This window comes from Arachis ipaensis, chromosome B3 (assembly GCF_059453495.1).
Source record: "Arachis ipaensis isolate K30076 ecotype BB chromosome B3, ASM5945349v1, whole genome shotgun sequence".
Classification (NCBI taxonomy): domain Eukaryota; kingdom Viridiplantae; phylum Streptophyta; class Magnoliopsida; order Fabales; family Fabaceae; genus Arachis; species Arachis ipaensis.
In genome coordinates this window covers 39,150,019-39,158,313 of record NC_142438.1, presented here as the reverse complement: position 1 = coordinate 39,158,313, position 8,295 = coordinate 39,150,019, and the positions used below count along the sequence as shown (strand labels likewise).

The following is an 8,295-nucleotide window of genomic DNA, read 5'->3' as shown; positions in this document are numbered from 1 at the left end:
TACAGTGGAACTAGGAAGACTTTCCTTTGGAATTCGCTATCCGCTTCAATTAGAGCGAAATGTCAGATTGTTCACAACGTTGCATCTAGTGGTATTGCAGCTTTATTGCTACCAAATGGTCGAACTACTCATTCACAATTTAACGTTCCGCTAAGTGTCAACCAAGATTCCATTTGTAATATAAAATAGGGCACACCTTTGGCACCTCTTATTTCTTCTGCAAAATTAATTATATGGGATGAGGCACCTATGTTAAACAAATTTTGCTATAAAGCACTGGACAAGTGCCTTAGGGATGTTCTTCGTTTTAATCATGGATCTGATCCTGATGCTCCGTTTGGTGGAAAAAGTTGTTGTTCATGGAGGTGATTTTTGTCAGATATTGCCTATGATTCCATATGGTTCTCGAGAGGATATTGTTCATGCATGTATTAATTCTTCGTACTTGTGGCACTCTTGCCATGTGTTGCAATTAACCAAAAACATGAGGCTGTGTGGAGGCCCTCCAAATCTTTGCAATCTAGAGTTACAGAAATTTGCTAACTGGCTGCTCCAGTTAGGTGATGGGTTATTAGGAGACATCATAGATGGCGAATCAGTTGTGAGGATACCAGACAATTTGCTATTGGTTAATGAGTCACCAGCACTTCAAGATCTGGTGTTGTTCGTTTATCCTGATATATTGCTTAATATTTCTAATGTTGACTATTTTAAGGACAAGAGTATCTTGGCACCCACACTTGATGTTGTAACGGATGTTAACAATCATGTCATGTTATTACTCCCTGGTAATGAAAAGGTTTATTTGAGTTCTGACTCAATATTAAATGAAGATGGTCACTTAGAATCTGAATTATACACAATGAGCAGGGAGACGTTGAATGCACTGAACTGTTCTGGTATTCTACAACACTAGTTCTTAAGATTGGTGTTCCTGTCATGCTTCTTCGTAATATTGACCAATCTATCGGATTGTGCAATGGGATAAGAATGCAAGTTAGGTGACTTGGCGATCATGTTATTGAGTGCATGATATTAACTGGTTATAATGTTGGTCAGGTTGTATTTTATTCCCAAGATGAATATGGTCCCTAATAATGAAACATTGCCAATCAGGTTTACTAGGAGATAGTTTCCAATTGTACTATGCTTTACAATGACCATAAATAAGTCACCAGGACAGACACTATCGACTGTTGGCGTATATCTTCCAAGGCCTGTTTTCACACATGGTCAGCTGTATGTTGCGCTCTCTAGAGTAAACAATGCCTCGGGTCTCAAGGTCTTGATCGTTGATACTAATGGTAGAGTCTCAAATCATACTGTTAATGTTGTTTACCGAGAAGTCTTTGTCAACTTGCTTTCTGCCATCAGTAGTTACTAAAATTTATATTGTTCAATTCTCTTAGTTTGCTTTTATGGTGTTATTCCTTTCCCGTTTCTCTAAATCTATATTTAATGGTTGCGAATATGCTCTTGCTTATGTTCATGACACCAACATCTTATGATCCTCAGTTCAAGGGTGCCTCCTTTTTTGTTCCCATGCTTGGCATGGGTCTTAAAACTAGTATATAATAATATTATGTTATATTATAGTAATGGTTTCAAACCTTCAACTCGTATAGGCATTTTCTTTTATAAAAAAATCGCTGCAAGGTCACACAGATTCCTAAGCTAGCACTACAAAAAAAATTACTTTTAGCGGCCATTTATTTTGCTTTTAGCGACAATAAAAATAATCGTTAATACATTTACTGGCAATTAGACATTAGCCGTCTTATGCTTTGTCGCTAAAAGGTTTTAGCGGCAATTATAACATTTGCCGGTAAAGACTTGTTTAATGGCCGCAAAAAGTATGTAATTTTTAGTGGCTATTTTCTTGGCAATTTATATGGCCACCAAAAGTAATTCTAAAATTGCAATGTTATTCACTTTTAGCGGCTATTACTATTGCCGCCAAAACCCATTTTACCGGTAATTTATATAGCCACTAAAAATCATTCTAAAATTATAATGTTATTCATTTTTACCGGCCATTACTATTGCCACTAAAATCTTAAGACTTTTTTTAGTTATAATATACTGAAATTAATTACTACAAAATGAGATATTTTATTAAATTCAAATATTAATACATAAATTTCTCTTGAAAAGTAATAAATGATATTACAACTTCAGAATGAAATAGAAGAAAAGAAAAAGAAAAATGTAACAGACACAAGGAATGTTGTTACGTTATTTTAATCATTTATCAATGTAATTGACATAGATGCCAATGTCCAAACAACTCAATGGGGGAACATGAATGAATATGTGGATAAGGAATATTGGGATAGAATGCAGGAAAAAAGAAACATGCTAAGGCATATATAGTAAACTATGAGAAGGGAACATGATCCGTGGACAAAAATGATATAAGACAATTACTATAACACTATTTATAATTCACACTATGATTCAACTCTACAAGTATCAAAATCTAAGAAAATTACACAGGTATTATCCTTTGTTCTTCGTGTCTTAGCCTCATTCAACAAGGAATTTGCAATTCTTTCTGCAAATTTCTCTCTATCCGTTGCATATCTCTCCCTCATCTGTGCAATTCAAAAAGGAAAGCAGAAGTGTTAGAACAAGTTGATGGTAAGAAAAAGATTGAACTATAAACATTCAAGTGTTCTTTTTATTGAAACCTGAAGAACTAGTTTAGTTGCTTTCTTCATGCTGATCCATCCCATAACCCGTCACTGTACATTTACAGATGCCAAAGTTACTTATATTCAATATGAAAAAATGATCATACAATAAAGCCTAATACTTTCCATGAAAAAAGAGTGCAATATTCAATGACAGTGAACATTGTTTTCACAAAAACACTGCGGAGTGAAAGTTGCTCAACAGAAATTTGGTGCATTGCAGGGTGGGGTGAACCTTGCAATTTAAAATGGATATTCAACACCTAAAGCTTGAGAAGAGCACTATAAAGCCAAGAAACTTAAAACTGACCATTCTCCAAGACTAAGGTGAAAAATTTGAACTTCAATGGACAAAATTCTATCATAATTGATTAAGTCGAAATACCTAGGAAAACAAAGATTAAATTGACCATAAATTGATTCCTTTTGGTCTTTAACAAGATTATCCACTAATTGTTAGTTCTATAAAGAATGTTTGGATATTGCACTAAACCAATTTTCAAATAATGCCAATTAAGAGTTTCAATGCTTGTTTTTGGTTGTTTCTAGTAACTATTAGAAGAATAAACAAGCATAAGTTCTACGTTTAAGTAATCAATAGGTGGATCTAAAGTATATATATCCACATAACAAGGAAAAAGAATAAAAGAAGAAATCAGTGTCATAACTAGGCAACAACATAGGTTTAGAAATAAACCAAATTTACCTGGGAATCAAGAGAAGTAGGATGATAAAAGCATAGATCATCTGGAGAATCTGTTCACATTTTAGAGTTGTATGTGAGAATCTTAATTACAAGGACATAAAATTCTATAACAGGATGGATACAATTAGAATATGTGAGAGAAAAATAGTGTAACTAGAAGAATATGCCAACATACATTGCTACAATTGAGAAAACATAGACCAAAATCAAGAATAGGAAAAACTTGGTTAACACTTTAACAAATTAAGCATAGCTAGTAATCACAGTAAATTAATTTTGCTCATGAAGTGGTGAAAATTGCTATGTTATATCTTACCCCAATCATAGGCAACTAACTTTGATTTTTCAAGAAGTGCATACCCCAATCCATTTCTGTGCAACTCTTCTGCAACACATACATTGCTAAGGTATGCCCTTGTGATATCTGGTTCATTTAACTAACAATGAAACAAATTGATGGACGCAGAATCAAAGTCAAGCTAACACAAAGAAAAACATGCATATACATTAATTTATAAATCTAGGAGAAGCAATAAATACCTCTGGATTTGTCCCTGCAATTTCATCTGGAAGGCTCAAGCACTGATTAAGGTCAAAAGTGCCAACCACATACTCGGTCTTCTCCACCATCAGAAAACTACAAATTCAACTAAAACATCACTAATTTTATCATAAAACAAGTTGCATAAAACCAATAAACGGATCTACAAGGACATAAATAGAGAGATATTTTCACATGCAGGCATGTGGCAATTTACTTGGTGTGATTGAGGTTGGCACCTCTATACATACACTTAACTATAACTATAATAATAACAAAAAGCGGCATAAAACTTAGTTGTTCATCCAGAAAAACAATCTCAAATCTCCCCCTAAGCATCAGAACCTCACTATTGCACAATTTTTTAATGATAATGGAAGAAGAAGTACATGAAGTGCAGAAGAAAACAAGGAATAAATAATCTAAACTCAGTCCTTCCATAGAAGACAAACCTGCAATATATAGGATGGATATTCCAAAATGGAGAACCTAAGAAGGTTAAATTCGAGATGAGAACCCCCACTAAGTTCAATTTATCAATTCCACCACCTGAAACATATCACTGGAACACTTACAGCATTAGAAAACTAGCTAGCATGTACTTTATTATAATAACATCAGTAAAATACAGTCCATAAATGAGGCTCTTGTGCCTTCTACTCGGCAACTCCCTTCCTCGTCCATATGACAGTAGTGGATCAACAGCTGTCCAATCACCAAGGTTCTGTAATAAGTAGCATGGCATATTGGCATGCCATTAAAACAATAAGTTATAGATTGATTAGACCCTAAATTTAGAATTTGAAATACAATCCTTGCATGATAAATTGGTAGATATCTTAGAAATCACCAACCACTCTACCAGCTACTGATTAAGACAAACTTCTGCTAAAATTGGCCTACTATATAGATTTTGGACTATCCTACTCCAATATCTTAGCCAATTATTAGAAACAATAATGTCTTACGGTGGATCATAAAAAAATAGATGCTGTATAAACAAACCTATCTACCTTCCAACAATGCCATCACAAAATAAACCATAGGCAGGTTCGTTCTACCTATTAGCTCTACTCGATGATTTTGTCTGATAAACTACCACATTCTTGAACTAACAATGACAATATTCCAAATTTAAGTGAAAAATCTAGCATGGAAAAAGAAGGAGCATTAATTTAGTTACCTCCATTACTTCATAGCAATTGCATTATACAAAGGTAGAGTCACCAGAAACTGGTGTTGTTTCTTAACCACAGGAATTATAGCCGCTGCATACACATGACACACACCAAAAAAAAGATGTAAAAATCACAAATTATTCAAAAATCTCATAATCGAAGAAATTGAAGATGAAAACCTAAATCAAGAATAATCAAGAGCGGTTAAAATGACATTGAGACCAAATCGAGATCTGAAGATTGTATGCGCACACAAGATCGATGATGGTACAAGCAGCAGAGGTGCGTCGCTTGCAATTGACGATGAAGAAGATCGAGTGAGAGTGGTGATTGTGATATCGCAGTGCGTTTGAGAGATTGGATTGAGATTGAGATTTGAAGAGTATAGTGCACGTGTAATTAGCGACAGTGCATGTGGCGGAAGTGAGAATCTGATCAAGAACCTCCTCAACCTCTGCATTGTACTTCCCTGCCATCATTAACGATGGTTTTGAAGATGAAAGTGTTGCAGGTTCTGCCATATTTTCGTTTCTTCCATGGCGAATGACATTGGCGATAGGAACCAAACCTATCAATGGAGATCTGAGACACGAACAAACAAGAATAGCGATGCGGATCTGAGGAGGAAAGATGAAACATTGAAGAATGAGTGTGAATGATTGAAGGATGATGGATGGCCATCAGCAGTGATCAACGAGAGGGAAGAGCTTGAGGAATTTCTCTCTTTAGGTTACTTGAGTTAAGAAACAGAGTTTCTGAGTCAACTGATTAAGAAGATGAGACAAAAAAATATAATAAAGAATTTGCGGCAATAGAAATAATTGCCAGTAAAATATATAGTAATAAGGGCAATTATATAATTGCCACAATAACATAGCTTAAGCAAAATAAATAGTGGCTATTATATTATGGCCGCTAAAAATTTGTCGCTAAAACTAATTTTTTTTTTGTAGTGTAGCCATTTGTGAAGAAACCGCTATATGGATACTGCGGTTTCTTCATTGTTCTACTCCTTCAGAAACCAATACAGGGTGTAATAGCGGTTTCCTCTCAGACGTATTTCAACGTAAACCACTATAGGATGTAGCGGTTTATGTTAATACTCTAATCTATCGTACCCTCTTGCAGTTTCCATAATATATAAATGTTACAAATACGTTTACAGTTTGCAAAAGTTGTATTATGGAAATTTTGATCTCCAAACATTTTAATTAAATAAATTGTCCTTAAAAAATTGTCTATATTTATCATCACAAAATTCTTTTGTTTATCATCAATAAATTTTTGTGTTTGTATTTTTATGTTTCTCTTCAAAGATTTGTGATGAGTTTGGAAAACTCTTGTTTAAATTTGATGATGAACAAACATTATTAAAATATTTAATTACAAAATTATTAATTTAATCTTAATTCATATTTGCTTAATTAATAATTTTGTTGTGTAGATTTCATCTTGGGCCGGAAAATAAAGATGTTGCTAGCCCAAATCAAAAAATCAGCCTTGCTACAAGTTTCCTATCAAATGGCTGAATTGTTGTTTTAATGGGCCAAACTCAATGATATTATAACCAAGCCCATACTTAACTTTGATGAATGCTTCCTATGCTTGATCCGCTACACAACTCATCAGGAAAGCAAATGTTAACCAAATGGGCCAATTTTAATTTCAATGTTACAAGCCCAAATTCTATTAAGTGATGAATGGTTCCTACCTTGGTCCGAAACCAAAGAAAAGTGAAAGCAAAGTGCTTCCAACGGAACCAAGCCTTAACCATGTGATGGATTTCAAAATCTATTACATTGTTAATTAATGCATGGGGAACATGAGAGAGAAAAGTTCATTTGAATTGATTGATGGGTGTAATGACTACACGCCACTCTAAGCTAGGGAAGTAAAAGCAACTTTCACCAACTAATTGGTTTATTACATTTGAATTGCTTTTGTTTCAAGCTGTTTATTTTCTCTCATCTCTCTCTTCTTTTCGGTCAATATCCAGAAAATAAAGGAAGCCATGGAAGCTACATGGAGCTACCGAAATGAAGTTGCATGCATCAAGACCATCAAGCTAATGATGGCAAGAAAACATACTAAAATAAAAATGAGCTGTGGCTAAGATACTTACCAAATGTGGTTAGATTTGGTGAGGTTATCTTGAGCTTTGCATGCTCAAAAAGGAAGAAGAAGATCTCGGCCAGCAAGGGAGATTCTTGAAGCATGGCTTGTCTTTGATTCTGCTCAACCACCACAGGGAGTAGCTAGAGTGGCGAAGTGATGGTTGAAGGCAGAGATTGAAGCAGATGAAGTCATCATCATCATGAAGCATCAAGGGCCAGAATTCCATCTTGGAGAGCAAGCCAAGGATGGAGAGCTCGGATTGATGAAGGGTGATGATCAAGAAAGGACTAGAGGTAATTGCATGTTGGTTAATGCATGGTTATCTCTTCTCTCTCTATGTGGCCGAACCGGTTTTGTTGAAGGAGGAAGAAGTTGGTTCAGTTTTGGCTTCAATAAGTGGAGGCTCCCCTCTTCTATATTAAGGGTGGATAGCCACTGTTTGAAGCAAGGAAAAAATTTGAGAGTGCAAGGCACAGAGTTCTCAGAGCTACCGGAGCTAACAGTTTTTTTTCTTCTCCTTCAATGTATTCAGTTTTGTATTTTTCTGTTTAATTTTGTCATGTCTTGAGTCTCATGGTAAAAGGAAAACAGTGAGGTTTGTATGAAAAAGCCATAGAGCGGAAAAAGGCAGAGAGTGCAAAATTAAAGGAAAAAGCCATAGATGTCTTAGAGTTCCTTTGTTCATCTATGTTGTGTTTCATGATTCTGTGGGAATCCCCTTGTAAGTTGGGTTAGCACTTTACAAGTTGTAATCAGATTGATTATAGTGAAATTCCATCATGTTTGTGATGGAGACTGGATGTAGGCTGCACTGCACTTAGCAGCTGAACCAGGATATATCTGGGTGTAATCTTCAACTCTTCTCTCCTACATTTCTATTTCTACTGCACAGGAGCAAAAACTAATATTATCTCGTGCCAAGTGACGAGACAAAAAGAAAAGTCTCGTGGCAAGGGACGAGACAAAACAAAGTTGCTCGTGTCCAGTGACGAGCAAAAACAGAAAAGTCTTCTCTGAAGGTCAGCAAGTGTTAGCATCGAAAAAGGGGGCTAAGATTCAACC

At 35.2% G+C, this 8,295-nt stretch overlaps 1 pseudogene; it reads left to right on the top strand.

Annotated features, from left to right (window-relative positions):
• Positions 1–484: 484 nt before the first annotated feature.
• LOC107632974 (uncharacterized) lies at positions 485–1,384 on the top strand (annotated as a pseudogene).
• The last annotated feature ends 6,911 nt before the right edge of the window (positions 1,385–8,295 follow it).